The sequence below is a fragment of the Thamnophis sirtalis genome, unplaced genomic scaffold, assembly GCF_051295495.1.
Source record: "Thamnophis sirtalis isolate CommonGarterSnake01/CBP01778 unplaced genomic scaffold, rThaSir2_p1.2 scaffold_15, whole genome shotgun sequence".
Taxonomy (NCBI): domain Eukaryota; kingdom Metazoa; phylum Chordata; class Lepidosauria; order Squamata; family Natricidae; genus Thamnophis; species Thamnophis sirtalis.
The window spans coordinates 41,667,065-41,686,481 of record NW_028261395.1 but is presented as its reverse complement, the minus strand read 5'-3'; the positions used below and the strand labels follow the sequence as shown (position 1 = coordinate 41,686,481).

Genomic DNA, 19,417 nt, shown 5'->3' with positions numbered 1-19,417 from the left:
ATTCTATCCCTCTGTTTATGTTTACAAGAAGAAATGGATGGAAACTAACCAAGGAGAGAAGCAACCTGGAACTAAGGAGAAATTTCCTAACAGTGGCAGCAATCAACCAGTAGCAATAGCAATAGCAATAGCAGTTAGACTTATATACCGCTTCATAGGGCTTTCAGCCCTCTCTAAGCGGTTTACAGAGTCAGCATATTGCCCCCAACAACAATCCGGGTCCTCATTTCACCCACCTCGGAAGGATGGAAGGCTGAGTCAACCCTGAGCCGGTGAGATTTGAACAGCCGAACTGCAGAACTGCAGTCAGCTGAAGTAGCCTGCAGTGCTGCATTTAACCACTGCGCCACCTCGGCTCAGTAGAATGGCTTGCCTTCAAAAGTCGTGGGTACTCCATCACTGGAGCTATTAAGAAGAGACTGGACAGCCATTTGTCTGGAATGATATGGGGGAGGGGATCTCCTGCTTGAACAGGGGGGTTGGACTAGAAGACCTCCAAGGCCCCTTCCAGTTCTGTTGTTCTGTTCTTGAAACAGGTGAGTGTTTTAGGCACATACATCAAACAACACCATGGACACGAACTGCCAATTCCAAGCAAAACATTACGCAATTGCTTTGAGAAGGCAAAAGGGGTATGGCAGAGAGGCTTATGTGATTCTTACACTCACCTACACTCTGTCCCAACTATTTTTCCAGGAGCTGCGGATGTTACATGTTGTATAAAAAAGGCGACTTTGAGAACTGGCCCGCCTTTCTTACACCTTCTTGTGATGTTAACACCTGGAGATGTCACTTCCCGTGAGTTCTTCTGGCACCAATTGTCTTTTGTTGTCTTTTGTGAAGCTGGCAGTGGGGTTGTTTTTTTTAAAGACTGATTGAAGTTGGAGATGCATCAAACGAGGCCATCTCCCGGGTTTTCAAGGAGGTGTACAGCAAGGGACATGGTGGCTCAGTGGCTAAGACGCTGAGCTTGTCGATCAGAGAGGTCGGCAGTTCGGCGGTTTGAATCCCGAGCGCCGCGTAACGGAGGGAGCTCCTGTGATTTGTCCCAGCTTCTGCCAACCTAGCAGTTCGAAAGCACGTGAAAAATGCAAGTAGAAAAATAGGAACCACCTTTGGTGGGAAGGGAACGGCGTTCCATGCGGCTTTGGGAGTTGAGTCACGCCGGCCACATGACCACGGAGACGTCTTCGGACAGCGCTGGCTCTTCAGCTTTGAAACAGAGATGAGCACCGCCTCCTAATGTCGGGAACGACTAGCACATATGTGCAAGGGGAACCTTTACCTTTACAGCTCAAGAAGAGAGGCACGTCACTCGAACACTACTGCACCTGGACAACACGGGAATGAGAAAGGTCTCATTTGCAGAAGGATCAAATCCACTGCAGTAGCATGTGGTGCATTGAGGAAATACTTTAGTGGGCTGATTCTTCTGACGGTTTCGTTTTGGAAGTCCTTTCTAAAGCCCCAAAAAACCCTTGATAATCTAGGCATGCACTACTATTCTGTCCGCCCCTCCACACACCCCCACCCCCGAGAAAAGCAAGTATTAGGATTCAACCAGTACAGAAGGATTCCTTTTCTCGCTAAGAATGCTCAAGGTATACAAATGCCCCGTGGGTTTTTATAATCAGTGAGCCTGGCTTTAAAAGCCTCTTTGCACCACCGTTAGAAACAAAAATGTGCTCAGTCGTACTCTTGAAAAGGCGGATTTATCCAAACTTCACCTACCCAGAGGCCTCTGGGTAGGTCTGGGGCAGGTCGTATATAGGAGGACTTCAATAGTGAGCTAACCCCTAGAGAAAGGAATCTAGAAAAGAAAGCAAGAGAGAGATACGGAATCCAGATGAGACACTATTAAATGGAAGGGGGGGTGAATAGAAAAGAAAGTATTAATATATAAGTATATGTTAAAGAATGATACATACATACATACATACATACATACATACATACATACATACATATATAGAGAGAAATAGTTAGGGCATGATAATGAAGAAGAGGGAATAGGAAAGGATAACAGGGTTTGCAGGAATACCATCCCAAAATACTTCAGTTCAGATAACCACAATAACAGAAAAGGAGAGGAGGAAGGAAAAAAGTAGAGAAAAGAGGAAAGGGGAGAGAAGGAAGAAAGAGGAAGGAGGGAAGGGATAGAAAGAGAAGGAGGGTAGGAGGAGGAAGAGAGGAGTAGGAGAGAAGCAAGGGAAGAAGGAAAGGGAAAGGAGGAAGGAAGGAAAGGAGAGGAGGAAGGAAGGAAGTAGATAAGAAAAGAAAGGGGAGAGAGGGAAGAAAGAGGAAGGAGGGAAGGGATAGAAAGAGAAGGAGAGAGGAAGAGAAGAGTAGGGGAGAAGCAAGGGAAGAAGGAAAGGGAAAGGAGAGGAGGGAGGAAGGAAGGAAGGAAGTAGAGAAGAGAGGAAAGGGGAGAGAAGGGAGAAAGAGGGAAGGAGGGAAGAGGTAGAAAGAGGAGGGTATGAGGAGGAAGAGACAAGTAGGGGAGAGGAAAGGGAAAGGAGGAAAGGGAAAGGAGGAAAAGAGGAAAGGAGAGGCGGAAGGAAGGAAGTAGAGAAGGGAGGGAAGGGTGAAAAGAAAAGAAAAAAATAGGGTGGTGATAATACAAAATAGGTGTACAGGGTGTTAAGCAAACCAACCCAAAATGCTGTTATATGGAAAAACAAATATGGAAAAGTGATAAAGATAAACAAGAACTATGTGAATGTATACCTGTAACTATATATTAAAGAGAATAAAAATAAAAACGTTTTTAAATTGCTGTGCTTTCATTCAAAGTCACTCAGGATACAGTGCAGACGGACGGCTGCGAGGAGTTGACTGAGGAAGAATGCAAAGGACAATTTCCAGATTGCCAATGACACACACAAGCCAGGATATAACAGGATTTCCACTCGTCACACACTCTCTAGGAATCCTTCCTGGCTAAAGAGGGTCCAATGTTTTAAAGAAACAGCTCTACCAAAACAAAGAGGAACATGACTAAGACAGCCGGGGCTGTAATAATTTCCACATCATCAGTTGGTTTCAGCGAAGGCAGGGTCTGCTAACCCCCCCCCAAAAAAAACGCAGCAAGGTCAGTAACATTGACCCAACTTCACTGCTTTATAATCCCCCAATCGTGGCTGCCCACGTACTTGGATGGTGAGCGAATGCTCCGTGCTTTTGAAGAAATAGCCTCAGATCACAAACATGGGAGGCGTCGTACATTTTCCAGGTACCACCAGTCTTTTTGTTGTCAACAGAAGGGACCCTGGAGGTCTTCTAGCCCAACCCCCTAATCAAGCAGGAAACATTATACCACTCCAGACAAGGGGATGCCCAGTCTCTTCTTAAGAACCTCCAGTGATGGAGCACCCCACAACTCCTGTTCCACTGATTCATTGTCCTCGCTGTCAGGAAATTTCTCCTTAATTCCAGGTTGCTTCTCTCTTTGATAAGCTTCCGTCCATTGTTTCTTGTCCTGCCTTCTGGTGCTTTGGAAAACACGATGACCCCCCCCCCCTCTTCTTTGGGGAAGCCCCTCAAATATTGGAACACTGCTATCATGTCGCCTCTGAACCAGCGGTCACCAACTGGTGCTCTGTAGACTACTGGCGGTCCTCCGCAAGGAAATTTTGGTGCTCCGCAGAAAAATTATTTGCATTTTTTTTATATTGCACTAAATCAGGGGACCTCAAACTATGGCCCCTGGGAAGGATGCGTGCAATGAACGCTTGTGTTGCTGCAGAGTCTCCCCCTTGGGGCTCTTTTGGGGGGCGGAAATTCCAACTTGGGTCTGCTTCAGCCTCCTGGTGGGGGGCTTTGGGCAAAGGCTGGAGGGAAGCGCCACTGGTGGCAAAGAACTGGAGGGAGGGGTGAGTAGAGGCCAGTGAGGCGCCCCTCAACGTGAGTGATGTCAAGTTGGCCATTCCTACCCAGTCACATGACCAACTAGCCACGCCTACCCAACCAGTCATTCGGCAGATCATATTAGTGGTCCATGGGATTTAAAATTATGAATTTAGTGGTCCCTGAAGTCCAAAGGGTTGGGGGCCCCTGCTCTAGTCCTTGTTTTCGTGGAACTAGACATATCCAATTCCTGTAACCGTTCTTCATACATTTTGGCCACCAGTCCCCTCATCATCCTCATTGCTCTTTTCTGTATTCTTTCCAGAGTCTTAACATCCTTTCTCGCTGGACTACTGCAACGCTCTCTACATGGGGCTGCCCTCGAAGAGCACCCGGAGGCTTCAGATGGGTTGTCATGGGGGTACCTAGGTGCTCCCATGTTACACCCCTTTTAGGCGGCCTGCACTGGTTGCCGGTTGTTTTCCAGGTGCAATTCAAGGGGTTAATTATGATCTTTAAAGGGCTCCATGGCTTAGTCTTTTTCAGCAAGCCGGCCTGGCCTGAATAAAATTATTAATTTTAACTTAATTTCTAAATCTCATTGTAAATGTCTATTGGGGCTTTTTTGGATATTCTATTTAATCTTTCTTTTAACTTTTGTAATATGTATGTTTGTATGTTTGTAACACATATGTAATATGTGTTTTTATGTTGTACGCCGCCCTGAGTCCTTTGGGAGAAGGGCGGCATATAAATCCAATAAACCTAAACACCTTTCTTATAATATGGTGACCAAAACGGGACGCAGTACTCCAAATGTGGCCTATATAAAGCGATACAAATACTTCACGTGATTTTGATTCTATCTCTCTGTTAAGGCAAACTAGGACTGGCTTTTTTGGGAATGAGATGAGATAAATCTTAACCAGCAAGCCCGGCCCAAGCTAATCTGTGGCATTGAAGGCCGAGGTGGTGTCGCAAGTTAGCAAAACGGCTAAGAGCAAATCCAAATGCAATTCCACAAAGCACACCTGGGTCACTGCCAGGAAGTTAAGGGTCACCTCTACACTAACACCAATAATCTAGAGTCACCAGCCGTCCATCCTGACTGGCAGCGGAGTAGCCGTGAAAAAAAAAGAAAAACACCTGTGAAGCAGGAAGAAAGAAAAAAAGGAAGGTGCATCTCCTTAAGGAAGGGGAAAAACTGGGAAAGAAAGAGAGGGGAAAAAAACACCAATTCCAACCTAAAAGTTGCTGGGCAGAAATTCTGGGCAGCTTCTGATCTTCTCGGATTGCTAGGTGATTAAAGCAAGAAAAAAAATCCTGTTAACTTCACAGAGGAGCCTGGTAAATGAAAAATCAAAATAAGATTTTAAAAAGGTGCAGAAAAATATGAGTTTGAGAGGGGGGAACAGCACAAGGAAAGCCTTTAAAATGAAAAGGAAGCATGAGATAAATACTTCCATTTTTTAAATGGAAATTGAGGAAGCGAGACGGAAGGATGGGAAGAACTTTGCAAAAGGAAGAGGAAATACAGTACTGCCTGTTTTCAATCCTAGAGAGAGAAGCTGAAATACACCAGAGAGTGAAATGTAGTCAGCTACTTAAGAAATATCCTTGGCCAAAGTGCCTTATTATTTCAAAAGCTTTTAGGCAGTATCTTTGCAAGGGAGTACAAAAACTTTAAATGAACAAAGCAACTACAAACCAAGTTTAGAAGTCACAAAACTCAGTTTATTAGTTTCGGAAGACAATTCTCCCAATGTTAATGCCTGGATATATTTGTATTAAGACTGCTCTGTTCACTGGTTTTATTTAAAATATTTATATGGCATCTTTTAAAGTTAAATCCCCAAGACAGCAGCTTTTTTTTAAAAATGTGATTTTAATTACATGGCAAAAAGATTAGGCTTCTTGACAATCTTCCTAATCCCAGACCTTGTCCCAGAGGACTGCCTTTTCCACCCATCCTTTTTATTTTATTCATCATAGAATCATAGAATAACCGAGTTGGAAGAGACCTTGGAGGTCTTCTAGTCCAACCCCCTGCTTAGACAGGAAACGCTACACCACTTCAGACAAATGGTTATCCAATCTCTTCTTAAAAACATCCAGTGTTGGAGCATTCACAACTTCTGGAGGCAAGTTGTTCCATTGATTAATTGTTTTAACTGTCAGGAAATTTCTCCTTAGTTCTAGGTTGTTTCTCTCCTTGATTAGTTTCCACCCATTGCTTCTTGTCCTGCCCTCAGGTGCTTTGGGGAATAGCTTGACTCCCTGTTCTTTGGGGCAACTCCTGAGATATTGGAAGACTGCTATCATGTCTCTCCTGGTCTTTCTCTTCATTAAACTAGACATACCCAATTCCTGCAACCGTTTTATGTATTTAGGTTGTTCGTTTCAACCCTATGCACTCAACAAGCAAAAGTCAGGCCCATGGCAACTAACCACAGAACAATAGCAAACATCAAAAGCACATAAAAAACCAGCCAGAATAAACCACAGCCACAGATCCGTCCAATAAAATTGTTTATAAAAGATGCACGTTTTGGGAGGCAAATCTATTTAAAAAAAAAATAGATTTGGGAACTAAATAGTTCTCCCTTTCACATTACAGTCCCTTTTTTCAGTTAAATAACTTCCAGACAGGGCTGTCACAGAATGCCAGCTTACAAGCCTGGTCCCCTCTTTTCTATCATGCAAGTGAAAACATGCCTGCAAAGGGATTGAAAAGATCCCACCAACTCTTACTAAAAAGACCAAGGGATTAAGGTTCAGAGAGCAAGGATCAGCCAGCTGTTTGCATCTGTAGATTACTAAGTGGTTCCTAGAACAGCCCATAGTTTGAGAAGTTTACAATTTATTTTGCATATCCTATAAAGGGGCCACCTTTTAGGGTTTTTTTCAGTATGCTGCAAACTGATGGTAAGATTCTGTGAAAACCTCCCTCTGAAGCTATGAGCAGAAACGCGGTTTATCCAACAAACCATTGTTAAGTAAACCATAGGACAAGCAAGGGGTGAGCCCAACGCAGATGCAAATCTCCTTTAAATGACGAATAACAGTTTCCCCCACTTCCCATTCGATGTTATTGATAATAAGGTAAAGGTAAAGTTTCTTCTCACACATAGATGCTAGTCATTCCCGACTCTAGGGGGCATTGCTCATCTCCCTTTCAAAGGCGAAGAGCCAGCGCTGTCCGAAGACGTCTCTGTGATCATGTGGCCGGCATGATTCAACACTGAAGGCGCACGGAACGCTGTTCCCTTCCCACCAAAGGTGGCCCCTATTATTTCTACTTGCATTTTTACGTGATTTCAAACTGTTAGGTTGGCAGAAGCTGCGACAAGTCACGGGAGCTCCCTCCGTTACGCGGCACTAGGGATTCGAACCGCCAACCTTTCTGATCGACAAGCTCGGAGTCTTAGCCACTGAGCCACCACATCCCAATATTATTCCTATTATTAGGAGCCGAGGTGGCGCAGTGGTTAGGATGCAGCACTGCAGGCCACTTCAGCTGACTGTTATCTGCAGTTCAGCGGTTCAAATCTCACCGGCTCAAGGTTGACTCAGCCTTCCATCCTTCCGAGGTGGGTGAAATGAGGACCCAGACTGTGGGGGCAATTTGCTGACTCAATTTGCTAAAAATCTGTAAACCGCTTAGAGAGGGCTGAAAGCCCTATGAAGTGGTATATAAGTCTAATAAATAAATAAATAAATAAATAAATAAATTGATAATAGGAACCCTTTAAAAAGAATGAAATGCTGTAAATCTGATCCGCGTGCTTCAGCCCTCAAAAAAATGGCCTACAAGGTCCCTTCCAGCTCTGTTAATCTATAAACATCTGTAAATTCAAGCCACAATTAAATTTATTCACATGCTTAAAAGTAACAGAAATTCCTGTATTTTTCGCTGTCATTAAATAACAAACTTCAGCACACTACTTCAGGCTTCCTGTTAAAAGACCAGGAACCAAATCTCTACAATATTTGAAATCTATTTTTTAAGCGAAGTCACACGTGCAGAGTGCAATTTTCCCTCTGACAAACAGCTGGCAAAGGAAGAGAGAGAAATGGGGGGGGGGAGGCAGATGGATAAAAGCAAGAAGCAATATCTTTACTGGAATTTAGTAGCAGCATCCAGTTTTTAAAAACCTGACAAGCCAAATATGAAGTTGTCCATGGAGAGCAAATATTAGCATTGCATTAAGCCTGCATCTTGAGGTTCCAGCCTGCCTTTTAAGGTTCTGCTTGCTCACTGGTGCAAGGAATGCTATTAAAAACTGCTTTGCATTCTGGCTAAACCAGTTTCTAATATGGTTTGTTATAGAAACAAAGGAGGCTGTGTTCTCTCTCTCTCTCCCCCCACCCCTCCTTACACACACATGCTTTTAACCACACAAGCCTGACAAAATTCCCCACGTCTTTTCTAAATCTCCCTCATCTGTCAAAAAGAATTGTCAATCAACATCTTTGGATTCTGCTCCAATATTTGTGCCTGTACCTCTCCAAAGTATTAAGCCCTTTTGTCTCCAGTGATTTGTTTGGCCCCAAGGAAAGAATAAAAGATTCATCACACCACCAGACAAAAAAGTGTGTGTGTGTGTGTGACTGTGTGTAAAATGAACAAGAGATCACAGCCAGCCATCTTCCCAAAATAAACTGTTAATCAACTGAATGTATGAACCAAAAAGTGGGAGGAGATTTAAAAAAACAACAACCCAAAAACAGCTAGCAATGCTTAGGATAAAATACACTCAAATATAAAATGTTACAGAGAAAGAAATAAAAGCATATTTGGTTTTATTTGCAGAGAAAAAAAACCACAAGCAACAAAAATGGACAAAGAGATTCACATAATTTGAAGGAGGTCCTCGTTTAAACAGACAACTATAAACATTCTTTTTTTTTTAAGGTACCAGATCGCACAAACTCATCACAATCCTCTAACGGCAACCCTGCTTCGGAGACAGGCAGTCCTCGACTTACGAAGAGTTCGTTTAGCGACCATTCAAAGTTACAACAACGCTGAAAAAAATGTCACAACCGTTTTTCGCAGTCACAATCTTTGTCGCATCCCCATAAATTCAGACACTTGGCAATTTGACCCATCATTACGACGGCCTCGGGATTGTGTGATCCCCTTTTGCGACCTTCCGATGAGCGAAGTCAAGTGGGGAAGCCAGATTCGCTTAGCAACCGTGTTACTAACTTAACGACGGCAGCGATTTCACTTGATGACGGTGGCAAGAAAGGTTGTAAAAATGGGTTGTAAGTGAATGTCTCACTTAACAGCAGAGATAAGGGGCTCAATTGGGGTCGAAGGACTGCCTGTATTTCAAACCAAAAATGGCACTTTCAACAGCGGTGCTTAATTTTAGTCATATTCAGCTTCACCTCAAACACTGCAACATTTCCGCTGCATTTTAACTTTCTTTTTTTAAAGGGGATTTAATCCCACCCCCCAAATCTAATGTCACCTTGGGGGTAAAGAATGTAATATTGATGGCACAGATTTCTTTCCTGTTTTTAATCCCTCTTTGTCAAAAGTCCTCCAAGGCCTTCCTTTGGAAGTTTCTTCCAAGCGATGGAGATCACAAGCACCTAGGGGAAAAGGGGACATTGGCAGAGACACAGAACAGAACAGAGCTGGAAGGGGCCTCGGAGGTCTTCTAGTCCAACCCATTGCTCAAGCAGGAGAACCTATACCAGCGATGGCGAACCTTTTTTGGGCTTGCGTGCCATATGTGGGGGGGGAGCACAGGGGGGTCGTGCATGGGCATGTCGCCTCCATAATGCAATGCGCAACCCCCCCCCGTGCGTATGCGCGCACTACAGGTGCTCCCCCCCCATTTTTTCCATGCTTTTTTTCACCTTCCCCAGGCTTTATAGGAGCCTCCCCCCCCCCCCGGGAGGCCCTCTGGAGGCTTCAGGAACCTTCAGGAGGCTTCCCTGAACCCTCCGGAGCACTTAAAACGACCCTACGAGCAAACTGGAAGTCCGTTCCCGAACTTCTGGTTTGCCCATAGGGCCGTTTTTTTGCGCTCCGGAGGCTTCAGGGAAGCTCATGAAGCCTCCGGAGAGCCTCCGGGGGGGGGGGGCCTCTTTTCACCCTCCCCAGCCTCCTATAAAGCCTCTGGCCATGTGAGTCACTTAACAACTGCAGAGATTCACTTAACAACCACTGCAAGCAAAGGTCGTAAAATCGGCTGCGACTCACCTAACCGCGCTTAACAACAGAAGCGCTGGTCCCAGTTGTCGTCGTTAAACTGAGGACTGCCTTGTATTCCACCTTTGTTCTGGACTTTTGAGTCTTTTTTTGGAAGTACGACATCAGAGGCAAACTACAAACAATCAGAGGCAAGAATCCAGCAACAATCACAGGTCTTGTTCCAAAGTCTTGGAAATTCTAAAAGCGAAGGAGGACTCTCTCTCTCTGCCTTCCAAGTCTTGCTTCGAAATAAACGTGGATCTTGAATAACACCCCCCCCCCCCAGGTGTGGCCTGATTGTAACCCCCAGTGCTTGCCCTTTTTCAATAGGCATCAGTTTTTACCACCCTGAAACATTTCTCTTGCAAAATAAAAAAATGAGAATAATTTCTTTCTTTGGCCAGGCAGTCTTAAGGCAGCTTAAAGTAATGAGAGGCTATATTTGCCCATTTGGAACCTGACTGAAGAAGTCAAAAGTAACACCCCGGCTATCCCCCAAAATAGCTCCGTTATCATAAATGGGTCTATGCATGCGTAATGAGATGAGACTAATTTATATTCTGTGAACAAGATTAATTAGATAAACAGAGTCCAGGTCAGTTTGGGTTGCCCGAGTGAATGCTGTCTCCTTTCCCTGCTGTTTCACCCCCCCCCCCCCGCCCATTCAGGATCATTTAAAGCTCAAGATTTATTTTCATTTCACACCACCTCTGAATGTCAAGTGGTGCTTCCCAATTTTTTTCCAGGCACCGAGCACAAGCTGGCTTTGCTTTCTAACCCAATATTGCACCCAGCAGGTTACTGAGGACCTCCTGGCAAAAAAAGACACCCTTTTTTGTCTTAAAAAATAAATAAATCGGGATCTAGGTGCCAAATACGTCAATTCTTTTCAAGTTGAGTTTGATTCTGAACTGAAGGTCTGTCCTTAAAAATATAACACAGGCACCACCGCTTTAATGTTATTTAACACAAAGTTGACGCTGCATTCTCCCCAAAAACTTGCAGAGGCAATGGGAAATGATCCCAAGTTCTAGAGATGAATTAATTGGCTTTAATTGTCATTTATTTATTTTATTTATCTATAACATTTATAGATCACCCATCTTACCTCAAGGTAACTCTTAAAAATGTTGCTTTCTTCTAAGGAACTAAAAGACAACAGTACTAATACAAGAGAATGTTGCTCAGGGTTAAGAGTAGAGTAGAATAGGGTAGAGTAGGGAAGGGTAGGGTAGGATAGAGTACAGTAGAGTAGAATTAGAATAACAGAGTTTGAAGGGATCTTAGAGGTCTTCTAGTACAACCCCCTGTTCAGGCAGGAAACCCTACACCATTTCAGACAAAGGGTTACCCAATCTCACCAATGTTGGGGCATTCACAACTTCTGGAGGCAACTTCTGTTCCACTGATTAATTGTTCTCACTGTCAGGAAATTTCTCCCCAGTTCTAAGTTGCTTCTCTCCTTGATTAGTTTTCACCCATTGCTTCTTGTCCTGCCCTCAGGTGCTTTGGGGAATAGTTTGACTCCCTCTTCTTTGTGGCAGCCTCTGAGATATTGGAAGACTGCTATCATGTCTCCCCTAGTCCTTCTTTTCATTAAACTAGCCATACCTAGTTCCTGCAACTGTTCTTCATATGTTTTACCCTCCAGTCCCCTAATCATCTCTGTTGCTATTACACCCCCACCAATCAGAATACAAATTCCAGGGAAAACTCAAACATATTTAATCCAACGTAATTCTCTTCTGCTCTCCTGTTGGGACAGCAAATGTGGCAGGAGGAAGCCCTACAAAATAGAGCCTAACCAACCAACAAACCATAAAGGAGGAGAGAGAGAGAGAGAGAAAGAGAGAGAGGGAGGGAGAGGGAGAGGGAGGGAGGGAGGGAGGGAGGGAGGGAGGGAGGGAGGGAGAGAGAGAGAGAGAGAGAGAGAGAGAGAGAGAGAGAGAGAGAGAGAGAGAGAGAGAGAGAGAGAGAGAGAGAGAGAGATGGAACATTAGACCAAAAAAAAAAGGGTTATGAACTTGAAAGCCAGAGGAATCTGGCTACCAGCAAAGCCGTAGATGGAATTTCATTAGAAGGAGATAAAGTTAATATTCGTCATATGTTGCCAAAAGCTACAACGTGTATTTTTGAAGGGAAGCCAGGAATGCTTGGAAGATAAGAAAACATAACGAGCCACAAAAGCTAAGTAGAAAAACAGACATTTTCATCCTGGAAAGCAGTAACAGAAAGCACGGGCCCCTCCAGGCCACAAGCCTATAATATTCTGTGGAACTACTTAACATAAATTCTGTATGGTGGCCTCCAGATGCAATGAGAATGAACTCCCTAATGCCAGGTAGGCAAGCTAGTTAAGGGTTTTAATCTGTCCCAGCAGGGTACTTCTTATATTTTCTTAACCAAGAATACTCACTCAGGAATATTCAACAGCAACTTAACTACAAAGACTTTAAGTACAGGGTATTCTTGCCTGACTAGTTTATCCAGAGAAGATCTGCATCTGAAGGTTAAACTGTGGGGTCCATGGTGCTCTCTGGGCCTGGTGGTTTTCTTGCAAATGTTTCATTACCAAACTAGGTACAACAACAGTGCACTGATGAGGTTACTTAGTTTGGTAACGAAATGTCTACTAGTGAACCACCAAGCTCAGAGACCCCATAGTCCTCCTCCTCCTCTTCTTGCTCCCCCCCTCCTCCTAGACCTGATGATGATACCTAGTTGGGTAATGAAAGGTCTGCAAGAAAACCACCAAGCTCAGAAAGCACCAAGGGCCCACAGTCCTCCTCCTCTCCCACTTCCTTCGACCACTGGAAGCTAAAACATAGGAAGAACGGTTGCAGGAACTGGGTATGTCTAGTTGAATGAAAAGAAAGACTAGGGGAGACATGATAGCAGTGTTCCAATATTTGAGGGGCTGCCCCAAAGGAGGAGGAGTCAAGCTTTTCTCCAAAGCACCTGAGGGCAGAACAAGAAGCAATGGGTGGAAACTAATCAAGGAGAGAAGCAACTTAGAACCGAGAAATTTCTTCAAAGTTAAAACAATTAATCAGTGGAACAAGTTGCCTCCAGAGGTTGTGAATGCTCCAACACTGGAAGTTTTTAATCAGAGATTGGATAACCCTTTGTCTGAAGTGGTGTAGGGTTTCCTGCCTAGGCAGGGGGTTGGACTAGAAGACCTCCAAGGTCCCTTCCAACTCTGTTATTCTAATTCTACTCTACGGTTAATGAAACGCCTGCAACCAAACCATCAAGCTCAAAGAACACCAAGGACCCCACACTCCTCCTCCATTTCCTTCTTCTACCACTGATGATGTTACCTAGTTGGGTAATGAAACGTCTGCAGGAAAGCCACCAAGCTCAGAGAGCACCAAAGATTACCCACAGTCTCTTCTTCCTCCTCCTCTCCCATTCCTTTCCACCTCTGATGATGTTACTGAGTTTGGTAATGAAACGTCTGCAAGAAAACCACCAAGCTCAGAGAGCACCAAGGACCCCACCGCTGATCATGCATTCACAGGCCATCATGCCAGGAGACCGCAGAAAACTGAAGAGAAGTCATCTCTGTTCTTGGTAAATGTTTTAAGACTAGAAACCAAAATTAAAGCGACGGGAACCCCAGCCATGGAGATGCTGGGTAATCTTGCTTTAGTGTACTTCACCTAACTTAGAGGGTTAAGCGTCACCATGTGAATACAGCAAGCACACATTCCCTAAATCTGTACACTAATGCTGGCAGCAGCAGCTATACTAAGATACTAGGACTTGCAGAGCATTGTCTTATCGGGAAGAAGAAGCAGAGTATAAGTTTGGAAAATAATAGGAAAGCATTAATTTCAAGGGAATGCAGAGACTACGGAATTATATATGCTGAGACTATGGAATTATAAAATGGAACAGTGGAATTGGCAGGTCCTGGTTTTACCAAGAATGCTTTTTAAAAAGTCATTCCGAGTCCCTCCTTCTCCACCCATAAAATGGGACTAAGCTAACTCTCGTGGGAAAGAAGGAGCCCCTGGCAAAGTTAAAAAGTGCTACACAAAAATAGAGCAATCAATTTCAGTGTGTGCCAATCTCCAACTCACACTGGCAAAAACAGGATATTGCCTGATAGTCTGACCTGATTATCTGTTCATCTAAAGCAAGGCTGTGCACGTAACCTCCAAATCTATTTGTACTATAAAGTCCCAGCGTCTTTCCAGGCAAGTCTGGACTTTAAGAGAATAGTAATCTAGAATGCCTGAGGACCCCAATTTGGAGGTTAGTAAAACCAACAGAGCACCTTCTCCACTACCTAGCCTCAGAGACACCTTGGCTATATTCTTGGACATTTTTATTTATTTATTTATTTACAAAATTTATATTGCTGCCTCACTCTGCCAACGAAAGTGCATATAGTCTAGTGCGTATGGTTTTCCCAGTTGCAATGGGTGGCTGTGAAAGTTGGACCATAAGGAAGGCCAAAGAATGGAGGCCTTTGAACTCCGGTGCTGGAGAAGACTCCTGCGAGTCCCTTGGACTGCAAGGCCATCCAACCGGTCAGTCCTAGAGGAGATCAACCCTGGCTGATCTTTAGAAGGCCAGATCCTGAAGAGGAAACTCAAAGACTTTAGCCACCTAACGAGAAGGAAGGACTCCCTGGAGAAGAGCCTCATGCTGGGAAAGATGGAGGGCAAAAGAAGAAGGGGACGACAGAGAATGAGGTGGCTGGAGTCGGCGTGAGCTTAAATGGACTCCAAGAGATGGCAGAGGACAGGAAGGCCCGGAGGAATGTTGTCCATGGGGTCGTGATGGGTCAGACACAACTTCGTAAGAACAATATTGCAGCCTACTCACACATGGCAAGGAGTTTACCAGCCCTTATCAAAATCAAAATATTTGGGGCTGGAAAGCCAGGGTGAAGAGACAGTACTTTATTTCTGGAAGTGTAAAAGTTACTACAGGGACTTCTCCACGTTCACTTAGTGACCATTCAAAGTTACTTTAAATGGTCACTAACAAAAGTAACCTAGGCCTGTTTTACAAATCACAGCAGCATCCCCATGGCCAGAAAATCAAAATTGAGGTGCTTGGCCACTGGCTTGTATTTTGGACAGTTGCCCTGTGTCCTGGGGTCACGTGATCACTTCCCGCCTGGCTGCTGATGAGGAAAGTCAATATGGGGGGAGGGAGCCAGATTTGCTTAACAGCCAAATGATTCACTTAACAACTGTGGCGAGAAAGGTCACAGAATGGAGCAAAGCTCACTTAACAACTGTCTTGCTTAGCAATGGAGAATTTGGGCTCAGTTGCTGTCGTAAGCCAAGGGTTACATCTACACTCTTACCTCCAGAATAAAGTCACACTTTGAAAGAGAAGTAGTCAGATTTATGGGGAAAAAAGGGAAGAGCCTTTTGTGATCCCCCCCAAAATATCTCTCCCCTGAATGATTGTTTTGAGCAGTCTAAAAAGGCAAGGGGTAGAGTAATACAAGTATGGGCCAATTATGGGTGAACAAACAATAATATCTCCACTCTAGGTCCAACAAGGGGTGTCTCTTATTTTCCCCACTCCTCAGCAACCAACAAATTTAGCATGGCAGCTCTCCTAAATCAGAATGTCAATACAAAAAGGTGGCAAATAAATTATCAGACAAACTTTAGATACAAAACAAAGAAAAATCATATTAAACCCCCCCCCTTGTTTCTCCTGCATCCTTCTAGCACCTTATATTTGTGAAAAACAGTTTAAAAATACAGTAACGCATTTTGTGCACTTTAGCACAATTTAAGAATACAAAGAGCACATCCAACACATCAGAATGAATGAAATGAAATATATTTAGCACCTGCCTAAGCAGCTGAAATTATGTGTTAGCAGCACAGGTAGCATTACACTGTAATCCTACAATTCAGTCACATTCACACTAGCTGAACAAATATTTCTTGTTATGGTGCACAGCTGATTTCAGGGTCGGTTTGCTTTTTAGTTATTATTATTATTAGAGGTATAAAAAAATAGCTTGCTAAGTCCTGACATACATTTTTTTTTTAAAAAAACAGAAGCTCAATATTTATATCCTGTTGAAAATAATTCTGGCACCAGCGAAATAGTTCAGAAATAGAGCCAAACACTTTGTAAAGTTGCCATCGTTATCTAATGTCAAGGGATATATAGCTTTTCACAGGCTAAGCCAGTCAGTAAAATTAAAACCAAAAGCAAGCTGCTGTGTACAGAAATAAACTCAACCACATGCTTCAATGAATGGATGAATCACTTTGTTTTTGTTTTTTACAGCCAACTTTTTAGAAACTGAAACTCTGCACTTTTCCTAACCTCTCCCCCCTCAAAAAAAAAATTTTCAACTTTAAAAAGAGGAAGCCAATGAAGACAGGAGCAATGCAATTCGGATATATGAATTTAACAGGAATGCAATGATATCCTGGTTAAGATATTATGTTCTTTTTAAAATAAAAAATAAAAAATACATCATCTTCACCACAATAAAACGTATTTCCCTTAATGCAAGCAGTGTTTTGTAAATATGCAGACAATTTCCAAATAGGGCAGAGGTTAAACCCTTCCCTCGCCACAATTCGTAACTAGGTTTTTCTTCTACCACTCAGGTTTCTTAAACAGGATTATGAACTTTTTTTTTAAAAAAAGGAAAGGAGAAAGAAAATAACTAAAGAGATGCCCCATACTTTACTTAAGATAAGACGAGTGTTCCTTTCTGAGGTCAAAGATGCTCTCAAAAGGACATTGTTTATTTATCTTTCCTTAACAGCCACAGCCTCACATTTGGAAAAATGTAAACCTTTCATGGAAGAGAAACCCAAATAGCAATAGCAATCTCTTTTTCCATGTTCATCTGCAAGGATTCCCATTTTGAAAGAAATCTCATTCGTAATAAAGGGAAATAAGAGGCGGGGAAGGGGGGGGCAAGAAGGGGAGACAAAAAAGCACCCCAAACCTTAAACTCTGTAGTAGGTTACAGCTGCCCTGCCTCTCTATATAACAATTCAGAATAATATAGAATAAGAGAGTTGGAAAACATTTAGTTTCGTGCACTCATTTTTTTAAAGAAAATGTATAAATGAGCTCTAAGTATAAACCAGGGCCTGTGCACACAAACAAAAACCTTTCCACCCCACCTGCCTTTTTCTCATCCTTTTCTACCTAAAAAGGGGATAGACAGGGAGCCTTTTAAACAAAAGCCATCAAGCCAAACGCCCCCCCCCTTTTAAAAAATGACTTACCTTTTCCTCCTGATTCACACCATCAGTAGGGTTTTCTCTGGGGGGGTGGGGGCGTGGGATGGGGGGCGGAGGCCGAGGAGATCCCAAGCAAAACCTAAAAAAAAAAGAAGAGGGGGGAGGGGCAAGGAGAGGGGAAGCGAGTAAGGTGGAGCCAATGGGTGGGGGTGGGGCTGGAGATTGGGAGGGGGGGCAAAATGGGTACCCTGGAAATTTGGTAGTGGACGGGGCGGGAGGTCGTGGAGAGGCAGAAAGAGGTTTAAAAGGGGTCCAAAGGGGCCCCCTCCCCAGCCAGGAGGGGGGGTCGTGGAGAGGCAGATAGTGGCTTAAAGGGCCTCCAAATGAGCCCCCTCCCCAGCCAGTAAGGGGGTGGAGTCGTGGAGAGGCAGAAAGAGGCTTAAAAGGGCTCCAAAGGGGCCCCCTCCCCAGCTAGGAGAGGGGGGGGTCAATGGGAGTGGAAGGGGGGGGAAGGAAGAGAGAGAGAGAGGTGAGGGGGGGGGGCTGCTGCAGCTGGGAGATGCTTAGGAGGCCGGGTCCTCCTCTTGCATGTTAAGAGGGAGGGAGGGTGGGAGGGGGCGAGGCTGCGGTGGGTGGAGTTAAGGGGCTCAATTATCGAAGGGAGGGGGGGGCAGGGCTGAGGGGGAGGAGGGGAGGGGAGGCTCCAGCCGACTCCAGGCGCCCCCTCCTCTTCTCAGGCCTGCTCCTGCTTGGTCGCCCACCAGGCCAAGGGGGCGAGGGACCCACTTGAGGAGGAGGAGGGGGGCGTGAAAGGAAAGGGGAACAGCCAGCAATTTCTCCTTCGGGCTTTTATTCTCTCTCTCCCGCCTGCTTCGTCTCTCTTCTCCCCCGGCTTTTTATTCGGTGCCCGGCGGCCCCTTCCTTCCCTCGCCTCCTTCTCCTCCGGCTTTCTCCCTCCTCCTCCGCCGCCTCTTCTTCTTCTTCCCACCCCCCCACACAACCAAAGAGACACCCAGCAACCACCCCCCAGACAGGCCCAGCTCCACCTGCCAGTAACGCGCCTCCTCATTGGACGGCCCGGCCGGCGCGTGCCTCTGGCGCCCGGCCGTACCTAGGACGGGAGGGTGGGAGGAGCCGCCTCGTGACTTCCTCCTCTCCCTACGGACAAGCAGCCGCGGCCAATCGGCGGCCAGGATGGAGAAGTCCGTTTCGAAAAAAGGTGGGACCTTTCAAATGAATACACATACAAAAAAAAAAGGAGGGGAGAAGGGGAAGAGGAGGGCGCTCCGGATTGGTCCAGAAAGGGAGCCGGGAGAGGCGGAGCGAAAGGCGGGGCTTCCTCCTTACACCGCCCCACCTCCTCCTCCGAGGCGACGGTTGGTGGCCGCTCTCCGACAGGCGCCCCCTGCAGGCAGGAATGGGGAAGGCGGTGCCCCTCAACCCGCCTCGGCGGCGAGGAGGACGATGGGATCTGTAGTCCAGCCGACCTGAGGGAGGGCGAAGGGGGATGATGGGAAATGTAGTCCCCCCCAAAAAACAAACAGCAGGGGCAGATGGACATTGTAGTCCCTTTATTAATGGGGAAGGGGAGCCACAGCACCCCAGCAGCGTCTGGGGGTGATGGGCTTTGTAGTCATTTTTGTTCGTGCAGATGGGACTTGTAGTCCCACATGGGCCAGGAAACCACTGGGGTTTTTTTTCGTCCGCTGAAGAGGTTGCTAGAATCCATGACCGGGGATGATGGGATCCGGGCAGAGCCCCACAGGTCTCTGGATTATAGGCGTTGTAGTTCCCTGGGAGGTGAAGGGAATGATGCCCAAGGAAATTCCTTGCTGCGAATGATGGTACATGTAGTTAATTTAGTGGATGCACTGGAAGGTGTAGCCCAAGTGAGAAGAAACTGCTTAAAGGACCATGCTTGTTTCGCATGGGTTTGGAGTCCGTGTCAGGCAGAGGATGGGAATTGTAGTCACCATGCAGAGGCTGGGGAGAGCTGGTTATTTTGCATGGGTTTTGGAGTCCACGTCGGGCACATGGGAATTGTAGTCACCATAGAAGCCAGGCCCAGCTCTTGGGAGGCAGATGGAATTGCAACCCTCTTCCCCCTCCAAGGATGATGGGGGTTGTAGCCCATCAGAAAAAAACCCGGCCAAAATGACAATGGATG

At 45.2% G+C, this 19,417-nt stretch overlaps 1 protein-coding gene across 4 annotated transcripts in view; it reads right to left on the bottom strand.

The window, feature by feature from the left end:
• RERE (arginine-glutamic acid dipeptide repeats) overlaps positions 1-17,364 on the bottom strand; it is a 275,789-nt gene extending 258,425 nt beyond the window's left edge. For all 4 annotated transcript variants that reach the window (XM_087702075.1, XM_087702078.1, XM_087702077.1 and 1 more), the window contains exon 1: positions 17,296-17,364. The gene's annotated coding sequence lies outside the window, so the exon portion shown is untranslated. The remainder of the gene's footprint in view (positions 1-17,295) is intronic.
• Positions 17,365-19,417: the final 2,053 nt, after the last annotated feature.